This window comes from Patagioenas fasciata, chromosome 1 (assembly GCF_037038585.1).
Source record: "Patagioenas fasciata isolate bPatFas1 chromosome 1, bPatFas1.hap1, whole genome shotgun sequence".
NCBI lineage: Eukaryota > Metazoa > Chordata > Aves > Columbiformes > Columbidae > Patagioenas > Patagioenas fasciata.
This window is the reverse complement of record NC_092520.1, coordinates 167,889,451-167,914,139: the sequence shown is the minus strand read 5'-3', so window position 1 is coordinate 167,914,139 and position 24,689 is coordinate 167,889,451. Positions and strand designations below refer to the sequence as shown.

Sequence of the window (24,689 nt, the reverse complement as noted above, 5' to 3'; positions counted from 1 at the left end):
CATTTGAAACTAATGACCTGTAGTGTGTTTCACGAGTTTATGCAGAGATACCTGCAACATCTGTCACTTCTTTAAGGTTCTGTGGAGATTCAACAGTCCTGTCAGGTGTAGCATATTGCAGCAGAATCAGTTATAAGCAGCAGCAGCAAATGTGCAAATGAATACATAACACCCACTTAAAGCTTATGTTTATTCAGCCGCTGCTTTGGAGAAGAATTAGCAATGGGTAGTATGTGCTCTGTCTTGTTAAACAGCTAGTGCCACACTACAGTTGTTTGACAGCCTGAAAAAAAAGAAAAAAACACCTGATGTGCATTTTGTGCAGTGAGCTGTAGTGTTAGTAATAGCAGGAACATATTATGAAACATAAATATCAATTAATTAACTTCCGGAGAAAAAGTATACTTTACACAGAAAGAAAGGAGCAATTGGGACTTTCTGCAGGAAATATGCATCATTTCACAAACTTCATTTGCACTGTGATCTGAACAGATGTGTGTTTCAGCTCTGTTACCTTGGCCTTCTCTGAAGTTCACTTATTCCAGACAGGTAATCAACTGCTGTGAAAATAAATTTGCCCTTGAGTGAGCCAAATGGATGTTTAGGGACTGGAAGGAGTCTGTCACTTTCCCAGCTCACAGTTTAGGTCAATGATTATAAGCACAGCAGCGTACAGCCCACATTGAACACATCTTCTCATCATGTTGATATTCAAAGACTGTCATCTTCCTTACTGAAGACCCTGAAATCCATAGGAAGAAATGACAGATGCCATGATAACTGAGTTAGTGGCTTTGTTTTCTGGATCATTGTTTATTTCCACACTGTTCCACAGTACAGATAACTCACAGGTACAATCCACACAATTTTCTGAATTAATAAGGAAAAATACACACTGCAAAAAATTAATTTCATGCAGAAAGTAAGTCAGGCCTCTTGCTTTCTAGGTAAAGATGCTATATTGAGTTAAAGCAGCTGTGTTACCTTGAGTGACCTTCTGGTAACACTCTCAGCTCTCCTCTTTCAAGCAGCAGGAAAATCTTGGTTCACTTCACTCAGGGTTGTACTCCATAGAAGAGATAACCCCTTTTTCAGAAATAAACATAAGAATTAAAAAGAGAGTGGATTTAACACAAGGTCAAACTTTGCAACTGAAGTTGCCTGCTGCCCTGTGGATATTTCTGTCCCTGCCTTGTGCTGGCATATGACTGTTATATACTACAGTATCAATAATGCAGTATCCAATATAGTCTTAGGAATTTGGCAACAGGAACATGCTTTCCACAGATCAACCATAAGGAAGATATATATGAGAATACGAAGTTCTTCTGAGGTCCATTTTTCAGATTAAGTCCTGAGCTGAGATTGAATGGAAATAATCAAAAAGAAGAACAGAGAGATATGCTGATTTTTTAATTTAAACTTTAAGAAAGAAAAAGTAATTAAAAGAACTACAGGTGTTGCAACTTTCAGACTATTTTCAAAGGAAATCAACATTTTTAATTCCAAGGAAAAAGTCAATATATTATTTTAAAATTCATGCTATCTTTCCCAGCCAATCCATCTGCACATGAATATCAAATTGGCAAAGCATAGTGTTTTGGATATTTAGGCAAGAAAAAAAATAAGACATAAAAAATACATTTATGAACTTTATCAAAGGTTTTAAATGCAGTATCCTGAACAATTTTTTTCTGTTACACAGGATTGTCATGTGAAATCACTTTACAAAGAAAATAAAGATTTTTATTTATTCATCTTAAAACAGAATCTAAAGAGCTGACCTCAGGTCCAGGCAGAGAGGACACCAAACAGGCATGCAGTTCTATATCAACAAAAATGTTGCTGTATCTGCTTCCTACTTTTGTTGCTGACATTCAAAATTTTAATCTGAAAAGACCCCACAAACTGTTACCAAACAGTATTGATGTCTGAATTTTGAAAATGTATCCACTTGTACAAGACAGGTTTCATAAGGATTCCATAGTGAGATTTCTTCCTGTCACCCTAAAAGTTAACATAATCAAAGCTGGATGTCTACGTTCATGCTATGAAGAGAAATAGTCACCTTCAGAGGACCACTCGTTCTATCATAAGGTGTGACACTAAGGTATGTAGGATGAATGACCCTCTGACAGCACCTTCATTGACTGAAGAGGAGAATTAACCAAGATCAGGCCCAATTTGACCCCAAACATCTGCTTGTCAGCATGTACAGGACCATCCAAACTATGTCTGTGTGAGCTAAATGTCCACTGAGCTAAACATCAAACTATAGTCCACTCAGAATTTGGGATTTCTCACAAGACGGCTACTGGACCAGACATTGTAAACAGAGAAAAATTGCTGGAAGAGGTGCTAGTGCTGTCTTGCTATTGATATTAAAGCACTCAGGAGGGTCTTAAAAGCCTTGAACTCACATTACTCATCTGCTTCAGAGGCTGTGAACTCACACTTTCTGCAAGCATGGTCTAATATATAGATGTGACACATTTTGGACTGGAGGGTCAACTCTGCCTCTCCAACTGAAGCTGCTCTACTTCATCTGCACATGTTTAAAAATTAATTGAGGTAAACAATGAAAATAAATCTTTCTTTTAGCTTAAGCACTTGTCTGAATATAAGGAAATGTGTATTAAACCTCTTCATCTGATTTGTGTTATTTTATCCAAAGTGAAATAGCTTTATCAAAAGTAGCCAAGAAAGACGACTTTCCTCCCTCCCACTCTCAGACTGTGGTGAAGTGCAGTGATTAGGGCAGTCTTTGGGGATATAAACAATTGCTGCTCAAGTCTCTTCAGGCAGAAGAAGATAGTTCTGCATTTTGTGGGAAAGGAATAGATTTAATTATTAAGTTAAGAAAAGTTCCATCTAATATCTTAACTACTTCCTTTCTCTTTTACAGAAAACCTGACAACTAATGTATGCCAAACCAGTGGTCCTTTTCAAAACTAACTGACTGGATCATGGGGCTGAGGCCAGTTGTATGAGGTTCAACAAGGCCAAGTGCCAGGTTGTGTGCTTGTCGTAACAACCCCAGGCAGCACTACAGGCTCTGGGAAGAGTGGCTGGAAAGCTGCCTGGAAGAAAGGGATCTGGGAGTGTTGATTGACAGCCAGCTGAATGTGAGCCAGAAGCATGCCCAGGTGGCCAAAAAGCATCCTGGCTTGTATCAGGAATAGTGTGACCAGCAGGACTAGAGAAGTGATTGTACCACAGTACTTGTCACTGGTGAAGCCACACCTTGAATGTTGTGTTCAGTTTTGGACTCCTCACCGTAAGAAAGACATTGATGTACTAGAGCGAGTGCAGAAGAGGCAACAAAGCTGCTGAGGGGTCTGGAGCACAAGTCTGATGAGGAGTAACTGAGGGAACTGGGGCTGTTTAGCCTGGAGAAAAGGAGGCTGAGGGGAGACCTTATCGCTGTCTACAACTACCTGAAAGGTGGTTGTAGCTTGGAGGGTGTTGTTCTCTTCTACTGAGTGGTAGGACAAGAGAAAATGGCCTCAAGTTGTGCCAGGGGAGGTTTAGATTGGATATTAGGACAAATTTCTTCACAGAAAGTGTTGTCAGGCATTGGAACAGGCTGCTCAGGGAAGTGGTGTAGTCACCATCCCTGAAGGTGTTCAAAAGGAGTTTAGATGAGGTTCTTAGGGACATGGTTTAGTGCTAGAGCTAGGTTATAATTGAACTCAATGATCCAGAGGGTCTCTTCTAACTGAAATGACTCTATGATTCTATGATTGGCTTGAGTCACATCCTCAGATAGCAATTAGAAGTGAAGGCCTTGCTTGTTTACAATTAGGCTTTAAAATAAAAATGCAGTACTTACAATTCAATCCCTCTCACAGACTTCAAGAAGAAAACACAAACCTTAGTCCATGTTTGGAACTGAACTTACACTGAACCCTTCATGAACAAAAGTACTTTGGCACCTCTGATTTCCACCAGGGACTGGTGCTGGAAATGACTGTGCTCTAACAGAAGGGCTTTTCTTCTGGTATTTCCAGCTGAGATGCCAAGTGGAAGTTCTGGAATCTGATAAGAAAGCTTGCTCTCTCATAGATGTTTATCCAAACTTGACCTGGACTGTAAAATTTTTAATATCTGGCTATCTTTACAAACTGACACTCAAGTTAGTTAGCAGAACAGTCTTCATTATTTATACTCAAGTATATATTTGTTGTTTTAGTATAAAACTTCCTTCTTTTCATAGAAACCAAAGCATTGAAAGTATCAGTAGTACAGATTAATACAATGGTGAAAGACAATACCTCACTAGCAGATGCTAAAAATACAATTGAAAGAAAAACATTTGAAATGTCTGTCTTGCTTCCTCATGCTCTTAAATTACAGTGAGAAAAAATTTTACATTGAATTCCTAGTGTAAAATCCCAGAAATCACTGTGAAATCATTGAGAAGTCTACTATGAATTGGCCTGTGTTTGCAATGGGCCTCGGCTGTAAAACTTGCCTTCATGTATATTGTCATCCACCCCATTAAGTTCCTAAGAGGTACTTTAACTGAAACTGGGAACTGAGATCTTGGCCAGTTTCTCAATGGAAGAGAACTTATTCAGTCCTCATCCTGCCCTAGCAGCACCAGACAATCATAGTATGTAAAACTGACTAACTGTGCTGCTTGTTTTCTGAATGCCTTGCTAAAACATTCATGATTAGATATGAGTTCCATTCAGGAAAATTAATGCAGAGATTACAATATAGCCTCAACAGTGAACTAAAAAGAAAAGCACTCTCTGACCTGATAAAACAGCTGTGTACCATTGCATAAGAGGGAAGAACTGAGCCCAATAAATGATTACAGCTAACTGATCATGATTGCATCAACTTGTGAAATAGCTTCATTCCCTTGTGCTGGGGAATGAAGTAATATCATCTTCTCTAATACCACAAATGATTAAAGTGAGACCTTCAGATGACTGGGCCTAATATACCACAATCACGCCTTTCTTTATGATTCGGCGATTGTATGGCCATTTTCCAGTAAACTCCTGCTTTTAATATCTACAACAGTTATGCAATTTATGCAACTTTTTAATCAATTTATACAATGCACCTGTCACAAATATTCTGGATGAAAGTATAAATGATACAAAACCTCATTTTATCGATAAACCCAAACTGACACAATTTCAAATAAATACCTCTCAAGCAGAAAAAAACTAGACAACGAGACAATTTTTCTCTAAATCCAATCCTAAGTTATTATAGCTTTTATCAGTAGTATTCATTGATAACCAGCACACTAGATCAAGAAATGAAGACCACAGCAAGGTAGTTCATTCATCTTACCTGTTGCCTTGTAAGATACTGTGTCTTTCAGATGCAGTGATCTTAAGAGTCAGTAATTGATGTGCATCCAGAATGGAAGTGGAAGGTAGGATAGCTATTAAGCAGTAAGGCAGTAAAAGACATGGAGCAGAAAGCAGACATGGAGCAGAAACCTCTTTCTGAGGTTTCAAATTATTTTAAAACCTGGACACTACAACTGCTTACTCTGCATGACCAAAACAGTGGAAAATCTGCATTTTGACATAGGTTTGTAAATAAGAAAACAAAACAGAATAAAGTTCCCTGGCTGCAATTGCTGCCAAGGTATTGAGATGCACTTGAAGATTCTAGAAGATACTCTCAGTTCACAGGCTTGGCCAAAAGGAAGGAAATATCTCCTTCAGCCTCAGACAGTACCTCTCCCAGACAGTCTGCCAGCTTCTCTCAGATGTGCTTCAGGTATTTATCTCTCACTCAAGTAATTACGTCAACCCAGCATGAAGAAAGCTGAGGAATCACATCATCTGGACAATAGGAAGCGAAGTGGAGCTAAGGGACACCGCTGTTTTGATGGCTGCAGTCACAGCGGTCACAGTGTTGCCTTTAGTGTCCACATATATGACTTTAAATAAGACATATGACGTAAAAGTCTACCAGGCAACAAACTGCTTGTCTTCTTTGGTAAAACAATCATTCTGAGGTTCATCCTTCCAGAGGGAAAAGGTTGGCACTCTTGGGCATGTCTGTGCCTGATTTTTTCAGGAACTGTAAATGTCACATAAATGATGCTTCATGTGAAAAGTCACTTGTGACAGCTCTGAAAAAAATCTTCTTGGATGTAAAATGTATTTGCTAGTATCTTACATAGCCAGAAGGTATTGATACAAAGATCAAGAAAGGCAAATACAGTGTTGCTGACATTTTTTAAAGGGTCAAATGCAAAATGTATCTCTCTCAGAATCAAAGAGAGTTTCTGAAATAACTTTCTGATTTCCATCTCTCTTTGTATGTCGGATCATCAGAAGACTGGGGTAGTCTGGAAGTTATTTCTACCATCTTGTTTACATAAACTGTCTACCTTAACTCTAAACCAGTCTGTTTTAAACCAAATCTGGTTTGGCTGGTTCATACTGCAGAGCTGATGGGTTTCCCAAATGTGCTATTCCAAGCAAATAGAGACAGAGATCCTTGGGGATGAGAGGTTACATGGTGCCTGCTTTTCTTTCTCTTTTGCAATGGTGTAAACCCACAGCAGCTTTGATGGACTTAAAGCAGATACAACCTGTGTATGAAAGAGGTTTTTAGGCTTAAATAACTAGGTTTGAAGTAGGAGCACCTAATAAGTTCTTCCAGAGGGCAACTGCTTTTGAACCAGAGAATGCATTTGGGTCATCTCTACTATGAAGCGTTAACCTGTGTAAGTTCAAAGTACAGTGAAAAGCCTGAACATTATCCATGCTTGTTAGCACACAGAGCTTGTATAAGCATGGAAAATACTATTGTGATTGTCGACACAAACCAACTCTGACTGTAAGACTGTATATGTCTGTTGTTACTCTTTTAGGAGTTATTACTGAATCTGTATGTGTCACGTTCTTTCAAACAGCTCTGAGGTCCTGTCACTTTTTATATCTTATTATTCAGTGAACACAGACATATCAGGTTTGTCAAAAAAAGTCACTATAATGATAATAATCTATAACTGTGAGTTAAACTGACTCCATATTAATCTGAAGATATTTGAGAATATGTATTAGCTAGCACATTCCCTCTATCTAGAAAGCCAAGAGTACCAAAACTAACAGAAGTGTAAATTGACACAAACTCCTCTCTGCAATTTCTTTTTTTCCAGTTCTTTCAAAAGAAGAGGCCAAGACTAAAATTACTGGTACACTCTATATTCCCTGCCTTCACTTTTATGCTGTGAATATTATAAGCACTTCACCAAAGTGGATAGAGCCCAGGAGCAACAACTGTGCTTTAATTCTCTTTTAAGGAATACTTCACATCTAATAGAGGGAAGTGGCTTGCAATCCATACTTCTATGATGGGCTAGTAAATATGATTAAGGTATGTGCTTAAGGTCAATATGTCCTCAGTTTACACATACGCACAAAAAAAACCCCATAACAATAGCATACACCAGTACTTGTTTCAAAAAAGTATGAGATCCTTTACCAGCACAGTTTAAAGGCAACTCCACTCACATTCAGAGAGTTATATTTTTTTTATGCTTACTCAGTCTGCACTTACATATAATGCAACTCCTAGTCTGAGGAATAAGGAAAAAGGCAAAATATCAAACCAATATGGGCCTACCATGCACTTACGGTGTGTTTCACTGTCAGAATGAAATTCAGTACACAGAAAGATATTCTTAAAAGTGCACCCAGCTTGAATTTAAGTAGATATGGAAGAAAAAGAAATTACAACACCCCTGTTAGTTCACTGAAATAAAGTACAATAATACATCACTATTGTTGGATTAATGATTGTGAGCATTCTCTAACTAACCAGGTTACATAGTTAACTTTGTATTACCAACCACCTTTATGAGATTTTTCAATTCTTTGCATTGACTTTGCACTGCATAGCTTACATAGTGTATTTTCTGTATTTCTCTGATTGTATTCTTTCTAGTTTATGATTCTTGCATGCAAACAGGCTTTTTGAGAGTTCATCAGTTCCAGCTGACTATTTTTCATTTGATGTCAATAGTTCTTTATTGAGCTATTTATCAGAATTCTTTTCATTGCATCCAATGGGTGATGTCACCAAGAAAGAATTATAATTGCAGGTGGGAAATGAAAAGGAGATCAAAAAGCTTTCAAGTAACAAAAATCCTCTATTTATGCAAGTGTTTGAAGAAACAAAGGCAGCAATAAGAAACAAGCAGACAACAAAGTAGGATTCAAATAGGAGCAAAATTATGGCTAAACATACTAATCTTCGAAGTTTAACATGGGTTGTCAGCAGTTCTTTCAGAAAGTCGAGCTACTGAAACTGCAACTGTAAAACCATTAGTCAGCTATATGAGAGTGAATATTTTCCTTTTCCAAATCAGATTTATAGAATATTTTGCCTTCTGTCAGATTATAGTGTATTTGCATCTAATAGTTCTAATTTAGAATCTTTGAGTTATAAATAGATAGGATAAATGGCATAAATTAACGTTGATATGAAAGACTAAAATGTTTTTCTTATAAGCTGTAAACCACTTCCATGTCGAAGGAAAGCTAAACTGCTCCACACTTGAGGTTTTCTGAGGTAGAAATGCATTGGTGTTTTAGAGTAGCTCCTGTGTATTTGAATTGTGAGATCTACTATCCAAATTCCTCTCTGTGTTAACTATCGCTGACCTTCAACCACAGAAAGCAGCTAGTAGAGTGACTTAATTTGGCACCTGTTCTGGGGATTTCTGAATAGCTGAAGCCAAAAGCAATCCACATTTAGGTGGCCCAGCCTGTTCTCAGCACATACTGTATTTTACCGTGGATTTCCTTAGGAGATTTTACAGGCAATACTGCACAGAAATTCCTAAGTGTTGCCTTTCACTCCTTCAAATGACAAATGTTAGGCTGCTTTTACCTACTTGAATTCTGTGGTAAGAGTGGCATCCATAGGAGAGATTCCTCCAGTACAGTAATTGTCATACATTTTCCAATAATGCCTTATGGGAATACACATTCCTTGGGAACTGAAAAGGAAGGGAAACTATTAATCAAGTGAAACTAGGCTTGAAGTATAAATGTGACACTATCGGGTATGCACATTGTATGGAATTCTCTTCCCATTTCTTGAGGATAATCACAGGAAGAGTGTGGGTGGATTGGCTCACATATGAAAAGACATTTCTCAGCTAAAGGAAAAACAACAGCATTTGAAAGCATAGGGTTTCCACACAACCTGTGAGACACAGGACAAAAGTAAAGAAATAAACTGCAGTTTACTCTCACACTAGTCTATGCTGAAATTATTGTTCCACCTCCAGTAACAAAGTTAAAATACCTTTTCAATTTCTGATTCTGGAATTCTGCTACCTTATGTATGTTATTTTACTGTTTTAATTCTTGTAAGGACTTTTAATTGTCCAGAAATAAAAATAACCACAAAGAGCTGAACAACTTAGATTCCGATACTCATTATAAAATAGAAAAAAGAAAAAAAAAAAAGGGGGGCGGGGGGACATCCCAGGGCTTCAGACAGGTTCCTCCATAAATAGTCTTTTAGTCTTTTACCAAGAAACATCACATTCTTTCATGAGGAGACATTCTACTGCTTTTAATGACTACAAGATAGTACATAAAGGATGAAAATACCTTTATTTCTTGTCAGCTTCACGGCTATATATGAGCTATAACAACGTGTATAAAAGAAAAGATGGGAATAATCTTCAGGAGAATGAAAGGAGATATTTCTGAAGATTATTTCCCCCACTCATGTAGCATTCTTGCTCTCGCTTGAAACATTCTTGATCCAGCTGGTTGTTTTGTTCACATTGGCTTTCACTGCCTAATCTAGTGAATTCATTATAGCTCCCTCCCTGAGGGCTCAATTTTCAGCTGCACTGAGCATGACCTATATCAGCTGTGGGAAAAGGGAGGCAAAGGTTCTGTGGGTGCCTCACACCTCCCTATGTCCTTGGAAAGCCGTGCAGGGACCCAACCATTGCACCAGCCCAAGCAGACATGGATTACATGATGTTGTCTTGCATTGGTCTTGGGGATTACTCTGCTCACAGGAGTCTGTGTGTCCCAACATGAATCCTGTGATGGAGCGTTGCAGGGTAGGAGAAGCTGCCATTAAAAAAATGCTGGCTCTATGTTAGGACAGAATTCACCCATGTCAGGGGATCCTCCATGCTACAGGGCTGATCTTGAAATATAAAGAGATTTTTCTGAAACAAAAATCTGGAATCAGGTATGTTGTTTCTGAGGTAACAAGACAAATGTCATTGCAACAAGTAGTACAAGTTTATTTCTTGGTTACATGCTAGAGATCACAGTATCACAGTATCACAGTATGTTTGGGATTGGAAGGGACCTCAAAAGATCATCTAGTCCAATCCCCCTGCTGGAGCAGGAACACCTAGGTGAGGTCGCACAGGAACATGTCCAGGCGGGTTTTGAATGTCTCCAGGGAAGGAGACTCCACAACCCCTCTGGGCAGCCTGTTGCAGTGCTCTGTCACCCTCACTGAGAAGAAGTTTTTTTCTCAAATTTAAGCGGAACCTCTTGTGTTCCAGCTTGATCATTGTTTGCCACCGAGAAGAGCCTGGCTCCATCCTCGTGGCACTCACCCTTTATATATTTATAAACATTAATAAGGTCACCCCTCAGTCTCCTCTTCTCCAAGCTAAAGAGCCCCAGCTCCATCAGCCTTTCTTCATAAGGGAGGTGCTCCACTCCCTTAATCATCTTTGTTGCCCTACGCTGGACCCTCTCCGGCAGTTCATCATCCTTCTTGAACTGAGGGGCCCAGAACTGGACACAATATTCCAGGTGTGGTCTCACCAGGGCAGAGTAGAGGGGAAGGAGAACCTCTCTCGATCTACTAACCACCCCCCTTCTAATACATCCGAGGATGCCATTGTCCTTCTTGGCCACAAGGGCACAGTGCTGGTTCATGGTCATCCTGTTGTCCACCAGGACCCCCAGGTCCCTTTCCCTACGCTGCTCTCTAACATGTAATTCCCCAACCTATATTGGAACCTGGGGTTGTTCCTGCCCAGATGCAGGACTCTACACTTTCCCTTGTTAAATTTCATCAGGTTATTTCCCGCCCAACTCTCCAGCCCGTCCAAGTCTCGCTGGATGGCAGCACAGCCTTCTGGCATGTCAGCCACTCCTCCCAGCTTAGTGTCATCAGCAAACTTGCTGATAGTACACTCAATTCCCTCATCCAAATCGTTAATGAATATATTGAATAATATTGGCCCCAGTACTGACCCCTGAGGCACTCCGCTAGATACTGGCCTCCAACTAGACTCCGCACCATTGACCACCACTCTCTGGCTTCTCTCCTTAAACCAGTTTGCAAGCCACCTCACTACTCTATTGTCTAGACCACACCTCCTCAATTTAGCTGTGAGGATGCTGTGGGAGACTGTGTCAAAGGCTTTACTGAAGTCAAGGTAGACCACATCCACCACTCTGCCATCATCCATCCACCTTGTTACATTCTCATAAAAGGCTATGAGGTTGGTCAAGCAAGACTTACCCTTGGTAAAGCCATGCTGACTGCCCCAGTATTACAGAGAAGCTCTGTGGCAAATGAATTCTATTTGTTCATGTGCTACAAATGGACAAACAGTTCTCTGTTTTTAAAGCTTTTTTGGGTGAGATTAATCATTGTGAAGACAGAGCTGTGTCCATTTTGTCCTCCCTAGAAAGTGGGTGGTTGCCTCCCACACTCACATCGCTGCCAGATTTGGCAGCAATAACTCTTTGGCAACAATAATTTATCTAGGAGGTCCCAACGCTGTAAAGTAACCTCACTACTCCCTAAAAATACCCTGAGTTGAGTAGTTTAGCTCTTTGCTTTCAGTTCACTGAGCTACTATCACTACTTACACACACACAAACACACATGTGAACCTATCTCCTAAGCACTGTAAGGAACCTAAAACTTACAAATCAATAAGATAAAATGGTCCCAGCCAAGGAAGAAGAACAAACCAGATGAAAACATCATATAGACCCCATGCTGGCACAGCACGCTCTGACTCATACTTTCCAGTTATAGATGTCATCCATTAGGTTAAAAAAATAATAATAAAAATCATTCTTCATTCTGGGTTGTGGTTTGTTTTGTTTTTTTGTTTTTTATTGCTTGTTTTAATAGGCTTGCTCTTTATCATCTCCAGTGTTGAGCAGCTGATCCCTCTTGCCTTGGCTAAGGACATGTGATAGTTTTGCTGAATAGCTGCAAACATGCTCTCTGCTGGGTACTAATAGCTGGCACACTATGCTGCTTGGTGAACTGTGGCAGCCAAACAAAAATGCATTTAACAGACGGATTTCAGTTCAAAAGTGGAGGGTTGGGGTTCTTTCTATTTTTCTTTTTCTTTTTTTTTTTTTTTCCCACTCTGCTTGGTGCCAGAGATCTTAAAATAGTTCTGTCAGAGTTTTCTTGTTACCCATTTTGGAGCCCAGATGTAGGAAGCAAACCAACACAGCTGGTGGAGCCTAAGTGTCTCACAGATAGGAAAGCTTACATGGGCTTCATTTTATTCTTAATTGCCATTCTTCAATTTATTCTTAACTGTTATTGATGTTACTGCTATTGAAATGCCAAGAAAAAAATGTTCAGGCTTGCAGAGGTTTAAGGTCTACCAGCTGAAGACCTTTCTTTTCCTCCTGTCTTCATCACCAGGCCCTGTACTTTATCTTCAGCAGTTCCCCGATCTTTTCCCTCATCAGGAATGTAGATATAATTAGTTGTTCCACTCTGAGCTCATACTGATATCTGTGCTGAGCTAGTGCAAGTGATGCGCAGTGATGCTGTGATGTGAAATAATTCTCACAGCAGGCTGGATATAAAATCAGCAGTCTCCTTATAGTTAGGAGTACATGCTAGATTTCTATCATATTTCTGAGGAGAAAAGAATATGAGAGTGATACCAGCCTTCCTGACAGCAGGCTAAAATTTACACAACAAATTGAAAATAAATTATATACCAATAATTAGAGTTTCCATATAGTCATCTAGTAAGTACTGTGCTGACCAGTCTTGGAGACACAGTAACTTTCTTCCCCTAAGTGTGCATATCAGAGTTTTGGAAGCCTATTTGCTTCTGTGATTTTTCCTTTTTTTTCTGTTAGCGATTTGCTATCATCTCATGCAATATGCGATAACTCCTACTAGTCTTGAATTATTTGTAACTGTACAGTTCCTACAGGGTGGATTTTGAAAGCTGAAAGGAGCCCAGTCTGGGATATTACTGTTACAGATCGCAGAACTCCATGTTCCTAGTACATCTGTGGAAGCATTTGGAGGAACAGCAATACGAATGGAAGTAACACTGATTCATTCTATCTTCATATGAAAACAGAGGGAACAGTTGGCCTCTCTAAACTGGAATGATACAGATACAGAGATCTGAATATACAAAAATAGCACAGCAATTTCTAGGAGAAGACTAAACATGTCTCAGAAATGTATTGAAAAACAGTGCATTGAGGTCTACAGGGAAATATTTGAAAGGTGCAGAGTGCAACGCTTAGTTACCCTACACACTAGGTTGCATAAAAAAACAGTAGGAGTCTGGTATTCAATCCTTGTTTATGCCTTTAGACTTCTGTTGTCTTCAACAGCTTACTCTAGCAGGAAGCGTGTCCCCTACCATAAACAAACCTCTGATTACAGCACTTGCAAATGAATGACATAGGCTTTTGAAGGACATGAAGAATCAAATTATGCACTGATCTAGGACTTTGACAAAGCATCTATTGGGGATGTTGGTCTATTAATTTACAGCATTCCATTGCCCGGTGTTTCCTTCTGTCTCCTCATGACAGAGTCAGAATAATTCACTACATATCCACATTGCCCTGATAGGAACATCAGGTCCAATATCTTAGCCAATACTGGTAATGAAAGTGGTCTTGCCTGAAGATGCATGTCTGTGAGTGGGAGCTGCTGGAGCACAGTTACAGGAACAGTAACGTCCAGTAAGCAAACAGCTGAGAAGGTATTTCCTTAAACAACTTCTGTTGTTTGCCCAGAGAATATGAATACAAGTCTCTATACTCTGCACTAATTCATGCATGTGATTATGTGCAAGCTTATGTCCACCTCCATTCCCTCCCCTTGTATCAGCAGCTCACTTCTTGTGTTGGTTCTGAAGTCCAACACAATTAAATACAAGCAACACACAACTCAAGAGCTTTAGACGAGATCAAGGTTTTTATACATGCAGGCTTTTGCTACCATCTGCCACCTTTTCTAGGGAAGAGAGACAACCTAACACCTGAGACTGGAGTTTTGCAGGTATATCCTGAGGTTTGTGCCCAACTTCCACTAGCTGTTTGGAGGATCTGTATGATTCTCTCTCCTTGGAGGGCATCTCGGAGGCTTTAACCTAAGTAGAGAGATTTCTGTTGTATTCTTAAGGTGAGATTTACATTATCAGTCATTTGGAAGTGTGTCACCTAAGCTACTATTTTGGTCCTCTGTGTTAACTGGAGAGGGATAAGCACCTTCACATGCCAGTTGTCTACATCGTAAGACAGTTGTATAAGAAAAAAAGATGATTTTTCATGCAGCATTAATAGAGAGGTCCCTGATGACTCTCTGAAACTGTATACTAAAACTTGTTTGACTAAGTCTGTATGAGGTAAACTCTATTTTTCTGTAATTCTTCTGTCATAACTGAGCCCGTCACACAGACACCACACCAAAGCCTCTATTTACCTTCTTTCCTGATGATTTTCTACAAAAACCTCATTAGCTCAATTATCCATAAAGCTACCCATAAGAAGAAAAGATCTTGAAATAGATAACAGATGTACTTAAGAGTTACATCTTGTGATGAATGAACGCAAAATCCCAGCTTCATTACAGCCAGCCCACACAGTCACACTTTTATTGCTCATATGTAACGATCAACAATCATTTGGGACAAAAAAGCAAACTCTAACCAGAATTTTAACACAATCTCAAAATCAAATCAAATCAAATCAAATCAGATCAAATCAGATCTTAAAATTCTTCACAATGTTTGAAGCACCTGGGAGAAGCACCCTGTCTTGACCCTAACTAATTGCTAATTTCTATCCTTTTGATGTTCTCAGTAAGATCTCTGTTTTAATCTTCCAGTCTTTATTACCCTTTCCTACTCCTGTTCTGAATGTCACACACCATCCTTAATGTTCTAATTTTTCCTTTCAAAATATCTTCAACTAGAACAGGTCTGTTCCTCAGCCATGAAATTTAACTTCCAGTTCATTCCTATTTTTTTTTGTATCAACTGTATGATAGCCCTTGGGCTCATATGTTAACATATCTGTTCTGTCTGTTTAGATGTGTTCATTATTTATGGTAGATATTTCTCTTCCTGTTGGTGAGTTATTAATACCTCTAAATATCCATAATTGTTCTATAAATCCTGATGTGTCCTTTGTATGGTGATCCTCCCTTTTCTCAAAATGGCCCTTCCTGTACAAAGACATTTACCTGAGCCTTGAAACTCTTTTGCTCCCTGCATTACTCTTGCCTCTGTGTTTACAGGTAAACAAATTTAGGACACAACTACACCGATAGGTGCAGATAGTTACATATGCATTCTGCCTAAACTCCAATCTGGCTGAATACCATGTAGTTCAAACTATTTTGCCCTGCTAAGAATAAAATGTTTATTGCATCTTAGACTCTGGGGGTGGAGTGAAGACACCATTATCTGGACCTCTGCATCTGATCATTTTATTTCCATGGCCAAAATCAGAAGTGAACTGCAGTTTGTGCAGAAGCATTTGCAAATATTTTTTATATGATAGTTGTCTACTCAGAGTATTTCTCAAGGTTTATAGGAAATTATTTTCTGGTCATCTAACTCATTTTGTAAGAGAAGTCATCTGAAGTGGATTGTTCTCATGAGAGGAAGTCCAAGGTTTGTGAGGCTTGCCTCTGCCAGTCTAATTACAGCATTTTGTTTTCTTGCAGATGTAACCTACAGCCATCGCAGGTGATTCCCTGTCAGGTAAGTGTAAAATTAGTGCATTATAATAGATTGGGTTTTGTTTGTTGTTTTTTTTTTTTTTTTTTTCCCCTTCTTCTTCCAGTTCTTCAGATTCTATATCTTTGCATTAAAAGTTGCTGAAACTGGTCAAGTCAAGTTTACCAGATGTCAAATGTTGATGGTGATTATAAGATATGTAGGTATCTTAGCTTTGATCTTTTCTAGAGATAGCATTGCAGAGCAGAAACAGTTTCTTCAGTCAACCAGGTAAAAGACTCTTAGTTTCAGTGGCTAAATGTAACACTTTGAACACCACATGAAAATGAAGAAGTGACAGTGCCGATCACAGAGCAGAGAGGTAAAGTTTTCTGCTGATCACTAAGAAGCCAGTTATATGCTGCCCTAGCACATTTCCCTGAACATCTTGACAGACATTTCCCATGCAGCATATTATGTTAGATTAACTTAAAGGTAGAAAAGGCATGGACAACTATAACAAGATCTACATCCAGCAATGTAATAAGAGACACAGGATTCCATAGAACAGTAAAGTGAAAAATGATCAGGAGATGAAACACTTGACTGCAATACCTACTTATTTAATTAACAATATCCCTGATCTAATAAAATTATCATACTATGGATCATCTTGTCTCCATTCGTTGAGCAGAGGTGTCAATTATACAATCAGTGGACATTTGAGCATTTTTTTCTGTATCTACTAAAATTGTATTGGTTTGTTGTTTGTTTTGGTTTGGGGGTTTTTGTTTGCTTGTTTTGTCATGTTTTGTTTTCTTTTTCTTTTGGCCTGGGCAACCACACTTATGACAACATGCTCCCAGGCAAACCCTTGTCTCACATGAATTAAAATACAGGATCTTCTTGGCTCCCAGTTAGTTGCATTGTTTTCATCTAATAAAAAACATCAGTGGAAAAATTCACCACTACGCAAAAAGCAAAGAACTTGAAGCACTTTAACAATTGTGTTTTAGTGCTGGCATGCTTCAAAAATAACTGCTGAACATTGCTAAGACGACTGCAAGACTATATAATTATTTATGACAGGCTTTCAGTTTTTTTTCCTTCTCCTAAATGGTTGGTGTTAGTTGAAAGCCAAAGGAATACCGTGAAAATGAAGGAAGGAAAGCAGTGGGATGATTTTTATAAGGCAACTGTTCTCCATCTTCACTCACCCATGAGCAACCATACTAAACATCTCCTGGGAGGATCACTATTCAAAGGTGTTTGGACTTCAGATTTCATGATCTGAAATCCATGTCTGTAAATAGAAAGAATGAAGAACCATGAATAGAAATTAGTAGAAAACTGTTTATTCCCATTCCAGAAATACGTTCAAGTCAAGAAGCAGTTTTCCATTCCATATAGGGATGAAATTGAGACCTTTCAACTTTTTCAAGGCAAAAAAAAAAACCAAACAAGTTAAAGTTTTTGTTGTCTCACTCCTTCTGCTGCTCCCCTTCATGTCCTCCAAAAGAGACAAGCAATTAGAGTGCCAGCCTCCAAGGAAAAGAAACTGGACCTGAAGCCCAGCTCTGCTAGCCTGTTGAATTCACATGCCTGTTCTGAGTACTTGACAGTCCTGTCATGCATTGCAGAAGAGTGTCCACCCTGCGGGCTAGTTCTTAGGTCAGATACAATTCATTTTTTGTACTTAAAATAGCCGACGCTAGAGCTCAGATGCATTTACAACCATCACTTTCTGATGCTGACATATTCCCGCAAAACCTCTCAGAGCACATTGACTCAGCTTCAGCACTCGCCCCCACTTTCTCTCTGATGCAGGGCTGAGCAGAACTTGGTGTTAGTTTGAGTACCCACTGTCACTAGCAGGACCCTGACTCATTCTCAACACACACAAGGAACCAATGAAAAATGGAAGTGAGAGTGTAGGAAAAAAGGAGGCCTACATATCCCATAGAAATACGTACCTCTGTTGTGGAATTTCTTCCAGAAAACTGAATGAAAGGTAACCAGCTTCTGAAGTATGCCTAGGAGACATGTTCTTACATCAACAATGTCATCAGTAACTCACATCCCTGAGTAGCAACTCAGAAAGCAGTGTTTGTTTGGTTTTTTTCTCTCTGAATATCAGCATCGCTTTTCATTTCCATCTCACTATCCTTGTTGAATTTCACGGGACTACCTGCATGTCTAAAATTCAGCATTTGCATAAGTATTTGCAATGCTCTGGTCATATCTTATTCATTCTGGAATATCAGGAAATATCCAGAAAACGAAGTTGTAATAGTCTGCTAGTCATTGTATTCCATGACTGAAGAAAAAACTCCCATGTTGAACACAAATAGCAGAATTATTTTTTTCCTCCCAGTGAAGGGTTTACTGCTGTAACATAAACTAAACAGTCTGATTCCTTCTCAGGTGATGGACTGTTTGTGAGTGATGGGGTTGAAATCTGGTCACTGGTGTTACCCATGAGAATTAATGATACCAATAATAATAATAAGATACTTTAGAAGCATTTTAAAGATTATCACCCTACATAATCTTTAACAATCTGTCACTTGCTGAATCTTTTTGGGCACAGTTACTAACATCAGTGCTAACAGCTGCTGCCACCCTGAATGTCAGGGAAGGAAAAGTTTGGAATAAAATTCCATCCCACAATTTTAGTTTTCCGGGCTGAACTTAGGGATGTAAACACCTCTGACCTTGACATGCAGTCTTATCTGGATCTTCACTTTGCAACTGAACCACCCAGAAGAATTTAAACAAAATAACAAAAGTTCACAATGGTGCAGTGTCAGCTGCATCTGAACATGTTTGGGTGTTGCTGGAATAAGTTAAACTATTGCAATGTTCAGTAAAACAAGCTGTAAGTGAATCATTGTTTTACCCTTGTTGCATTTCAGATCAAGCTTCTGAAACATTTTAACCCAGAGCATAGAGACAACTGCATGAATCTGAATTGTTTTGCTCCATTGGGAAAAGTGTTTGTATAACTGAAGTAAACTGGAGGGTTTACAATGCCTGTAAAATGGTACAAGAGAAAACCGTTGCCTTTCTTCCATACCTTGTAGATGGAAAGAAACAGGGCAAATCCAGTGAGTGAAGTTCAGGACCTGAGAAAATGTCAGGTGCCCAGGTCTGAATCCTTACCAAAGACAATTTGTGGATATGCCCTGATGCCTAATTCCTACTGACTTTTCACAGCATGCATTTATAAATCTGTTCTGTGAGCTAGGATTTCATATTTTGATATAAGGCAGTGACTGCTGTGAGGAAAGCATTTTGTAGTTTATTTTGCCTCATTCTAGGTTTGCTGTAAGGTGTGTTTGGGGGAGGCTGGGAGTGGGAGGGATGTATTGCAAATATGAAGATCCTACTTTCTACTGCAGTGAGTTTTGACTCTCTGAGAGTAAGGTGAGAAATGGTGAGTGGATGTTTTCTACTTAGTGCAGTTAGTGGTTTACATCTCACAGGGCAGTTGCTAGGGAGCCAGTAAAGTGTACTGAGCATGAACAAAGTTTTTGGTGGCCTCTGGCATGTGGTTGATAGGATAAGTGGCCTGTTTTGACTGCTGGATCACCTTGTGACTCCAACAGTCATGTAGGGCACAATGACCAAGGCTATGTCTGCCACTAAGTAAAAGTGCTTGAAACACTTTCTTCTCATAAAGCTTAAAATGCAAATACGTGTAGTCATAGCAGCATTCCGGAATGGAGGTGCTGCCAAAAGCCTTGGAAGTCCAGACCATTGCTGTAGCTGTTCAGACCAGAAGGTGAAGTAGGAATGTGCAAAGGAACATTATCCTACTCTGCCTTCGAAGAGATCTGAACCACAGAGGACTGTGCCCAGCAAAGACATTACTAGTGAGATTTTCTAAGAATGGAGAGCTACCAGCCTTACTCCTGGGGTTTCTCACACTGGGACAAGTAGAAAAGATGTCAGAGCACATGACCATTCAGCTAGTCTCCTGAATCACGTAATCCCAAGATGCCTCACGTTTTACATCAAGTTCCCAGACCTTTATAATTCTTGTTGCTATGCTCATAGCACCGTGACACTAGTAGGCTAGTAAGTATAGGCTGGAACTGCAAACTGTCAGCCTTTGTGATAATTCTTCAGCTAGTTTCTGTTCCAGGAAAGATGTAGAGGGACAGCCACTACTCTCTGCTTAACAGGCCACATCCATATAGTCCTTTACTTCCTAGAAAAGGGAAAAAAAAGGTGATAATTCAGCTCAGGTCAAATCAGACTGATCCTCATTTCTCCAGGTGCTTCTTTGTGGTGACTGTGTACATATGTACCTGTTCTGTCACCTCTTACATCCCTGCACAGTAACAGAGTAAAGCAAGATGTGGTTATTGTTGACAGGCATTCTGCACAGCAGAGGACAGAAAGGCAACAAGGGTTGTGCTTGCTTCTCTCTTTCCCTCATGGGTCAGCTGGGTATGCAGATAACATTCCAGATTTCCTAAAAAGGCATCTCAACCAATGCTGTTTGCATGTGGTGGCACTTAGGAAAGACTCCCTCCCGGATCCTCTTCTGGGACAATAGGTCTTGACACTATTCCTTCTGTGCCTTTGTCTAACTTCCATAATAGTCAGTGTGATTAATCAGTGTTGCTCCTGCAGCCAAAGAGAAAGGGAGGGGGATATTATACAGTGTTTCTAAACAATACCAAATATTGCATTAAGACTGTAGATTTCATTGTTGAACAGTATTTTTAAGAACATCAGCCTAAGTTTCTTAAAAACAAAAACAAACAAACAAAAGAAAACAAAAACAAGCAAATAACCCCCACAGACTTGTTACAGTAGAATCTGGAGTTTATTGGGAGTTTTTTGTTGTGTTTTTTGTTTGTTTTGTTGTTTTTTGTTTGTTTGTTTTTCTCCAAAGTACAGCAGCTGCATAGAAGAACATTTCACCATAAAGAACAAGCTGATTCACTGCATTTCTCTTGAGTACGGATTGTTGTCTTCTCCCACACAGTCTTCATAAATTAGGAAGAAAACTTGAAAAGCACCGCAATATATGTATTTGATTGTTCCTGGCTTACAGTAGTTGAATTAGACTTCAAATATCCAGTCCTAATCTAGAAAAAAAAAATAATAGTTAATAAAACTGAATAGATTAATAAAAAGATACACTCTTAGATGTCTCAGTGTAACTGTGGAGCCATGGCATGATTTAAACAGGAGGAACAGTGAGTTCATTATCAGAGAGTTGCCTTCCCTTTGTAGGGCCTGAGGGCACTGAGTACCCGTCAGGATTTGGGGTGTGTTCCTCATCTCTTACATAAAGGCACATGTTCAAATGGACTAAGCTTTGACCTGCTTTAACTCACTACACCGACTTCACTCAAACAAAATTTTCAATGTCTGTGAAGCCGAAAACAGCCAACCACAAAAGCATCCATCCTCTTGTGTGTAATTACCAATCTACAAGAACAAGAGCAGCAAAAGGATAGACATCCATACCAGCAACAGGGCTTGTTTTTCCCTTCTCAGCCTTTGAGTTTTCTATACAATGTATGCTTAGTGCAGGAAATCAGCTAGTAAAACTTGCCTAAAGAGAGATTTGGTTCCGTGTTTCAGATTACAACTGAAATGTCAGAAGTAATTCATTCAGGAGGTGGCAAGACCCCTCTAGGGTGATTCAGCCCTCGGTTAGAATAATAAATAAATAATCCCAAAAGCTTTTGTCTGGGTTTGTTGTTGTTTGTTTGTTTTTTTGTTTCACTTTGTTTTGTTTTTTACTACAGGCAACATGAGGAGATTACCAGAGAGTTGCCACCATGGACACAAAGTGTATCCTTTCCTGGTTTCTCTAGTAAATTGCAATATATCACACTGTGATTCTGTCAACAATAATTTTGAATCATTCCTTGAGACTCTCAGACATTCAAAGCTATCTCTCCCCTACATGAAGCAAAACGTAAGTTCATAGCAAAACGCAACTCTATTAGTCACATATGGGAAAGTGGTCTGTACTTGAGTGATCTGCAGGCTCCTAGCATTCAACTCTGGTGCAGTTTTCTTACTAGAGAACAGCTGAAATAATATTAACTTTTTCAGTTGCAATGGCACACGTCAGCACACAGACTGAAATACTACGGGCCAGTAAATGTTGAGCCAACCCCATGAACATAATCTTTGAAATCAAGGAAGTTGAGATGAAATTCCTGAACTGCTTCACAAGGAGCATGGTTCAAGGCCCTATCCCATCGGACTGCTAAGAATCTAATGATCACATCCTCAGCAGCAACAGGATCTTTAAATATTTTTAACAGTCATGGCAGCATGAACTGAGAGGCAAACTCATAACAAGGAAAAATTATCTCCCGTTCAGCTCTGCTTCTGCCATAAGCTGGGGACACATGGGCAGTGTGGTTTATTTCTAGATGTATGAGAAACAAAGATTTAGGATTACCACATTCAGTCCCAACAGAATGAGAGGAACATGGACCAATATTTGTTAACTTTCCTTTCCTTCTTTCTTTCCAAATTGTCAGTTCTTCCAGTACAGCTCTGTGCTCTTTTTTTTTTTTTTAATTCTCCTCCTCTTCATACTTGACCCAGGGAAACTTTCCTGCTGTCTTTTATGTAGGAGGATTGGCAGTGAGTGGAGCACTGGAAAGACACTCTCTTTGTTTGTAGTCTTAGTGCCAGAGAAGCAACTGCAGAGAAAGTTGTCTCAAGGAGAAGTGTGTGCTTGTTGCTCTGTCAAAGCTGTTCAGTGAGTTCAGGAGCTGGTGGAGAAGAGTCAGAGTGCACAGATGCCAAATCCTAATAAATCTTTGCTGAAATCAGCTATTGACCACATACTCCATGATGAAGCAATACCTTACTACACACAGGTGCATTCCAAGTGATGTTAAATATGTTCTGTCTTTCATAGAATCACAGAATAGCTCAGTTTGGAAGGGGCCTTGAAAGATCATGTCGTCCAGCCTCTTGCGGGAAAGGGAGTCTAGATGAGGTTATACAACACCCTGTCCAACTGCATCTTGAAAACCTCTAACAATGAGAGCTCTACCACATCCCTGGGGAAGAAGTTCTAGTGATCAACTGTTCTCACTGTAAAAAATTTCTTTCTTATATGGAGATGAAAGTTGTCCCTGTGGAACTTGTATCCATTGCCAATTGTCTTCTCCATGTGGCTCCTTGCGAAGAGAGAGCCTCTATTCTCTTTGTAAACATCATTTAATTACTGGAATACTGTGGTGAAATTCCCTGAACCTTCTCTTTTCCAGGTGGAAAAGACCTAACTCCTTCAGTCTTTTCTCATAGGGCAGGTTCTCTAGCCATTTCATCAACTTTGTGGCTCATCTTTGGACCCTATCCAGTCTGTTCACTTCTTTTTTGATTTGTGGGGGACACAGGTGTGGCCTGACAAGCGCTAAGTAGAGTGAGATAATCACAACTCTGTCCCTGCTAATAATGCCCCTGCAGATGCAGCTGAGGATCCAACTTGCCTTCATTGATGCAGCAGTGCACTGCCGACTCCTGCTCAGCTTGCTGTCCACCAAGACCCCCACGTCCCTTTCAGCAAGGCTGTTGTCCCCCACACAGATCCTAGCCTGTACTGGGCTCTTTGGTTATTTCATTCCAGGTGCAGGACTTTGCACTTGTCTTTGTTAGTCTTCATACAGTTCTTGCTAACCCACTCTTCCAGCCTGTCCAGGCCGCTCTGTAAGATAGCTCTCCCTTCTGACATGTGCACCCTACCACCCAGTTTAGTGTCGTCAGCAAACTTCGTAACAGTACTTTCAGTTCCACAAGCCAGAATTTTTATGGAGATATCGAACAGTGAGGAGCTCAGTATTGATTCCCGGGGGACCCAACTTGTGCCAGGTGGCCAGCCTGAGTAAAAACCATTGATCACCACCTTCTGAGTGCAGCCTGTGAGCCAATTTCCTATCCATCTCTAATGACACACACCCAACTTGTATCTTACCACTTTGTCCAGGAGAAGGCTGCAGGAAACCGTGTCAAAAGCTTTGTTGAAGTCTTTATTGTACCTCTGTGTTAATCAGAATTTAAAATTTATGGAATTTCAGAAGTGATGCAGCTCTTCGACATTTTTCATTTTTGTCTTTCTGTCATGCATGAAAAAAAACAGAGACAACTATAAAGGATGGCACTTTCTCACTTTAGTTTAAAAGTTGAGCATCAAATCTACTTAGGTGTCTTTTATTTAATCGTTAGTATAATTTTAACTTTAAGTGAATAGTGAATACATCAGAAACTTAAAGTGGAAAAATGAACTTTGACCTCAAGACAAGTATTTTTAACAATATTTTGCACAGCTGTTTGGAAAAACTTTTAGAAAATAAACTTCCTTGTTCTGTGATAAATTCTGAGTGCAGATGTCTCTCTTGCTCCTCACTCTGATTTTCACCATGAGGTTGATGTTTTTGCCTTAGGTGTACAATCAACCCCTAACCTTTCTAATCATAGAATAAATGAGGTTGGAAGGGACATCTCGTGGTCATCTAGTCCAAACTCTGCTTGAAGCAGTTCAGTTAAACCAGGCTGGTCAGAGACTCTCTGAGTTTGAATATTCCCATGGATGGAGATTCTCTGGGCTACTTCAAATACTTTACCATGTTCACAGTGAAAAAGTTTTTCCTTGCATTTAATTCGTGGTCACTAGAATCTACTTCATTGAAGCAGCCATTTCAACATATATGTGTGCTCTTCCCAACACAATATAATGAGATTCTGCAACTGC

The 24,689-nt window shown here is 39.6% G+C and overlaps 2 long non-coding RNA genes across 3 annotated transcripts in view; both read right to left on the bottom strand.

The window, feature by feature from the left end:
• LOC139827066 (uncharacterized) overlaps positions 1-24,689 on the bottom strand; it is a 37,827-nt gene continuing 13,138 nt past the window's right edge. Inside the window, exons 2-3 of one of the 2 annotated variants that reach the window (XR_011737254.1) lie at positions 985-1,086; positions 1-283 (exon numbers count right to left, since the gene is read on the bottom strand). This is a non-coding gene — a long non-coding RNA (uncharacterized lncRNA). Of the gene's footprint in view, positions 284-615; positions 743-984; positions 1,087-24,689 lie in introns of those variants that run through there. The other variant, XR_011737255.1, reaches the window with a different exon arrangement.
• LOC139827065 (uncharacterized) lies at positions 17,286-24,050 on the bottom strand. The gene is made up of 2 exons (XR_011737253.1): positions 23,913-24,050; positions 17,286-21,048 (listed from the first exon to the last, which is right to left on the bottom strand). It is a non-coding gene; the product is annotated as an uncharacterized lncRNA (long non-coding RNA).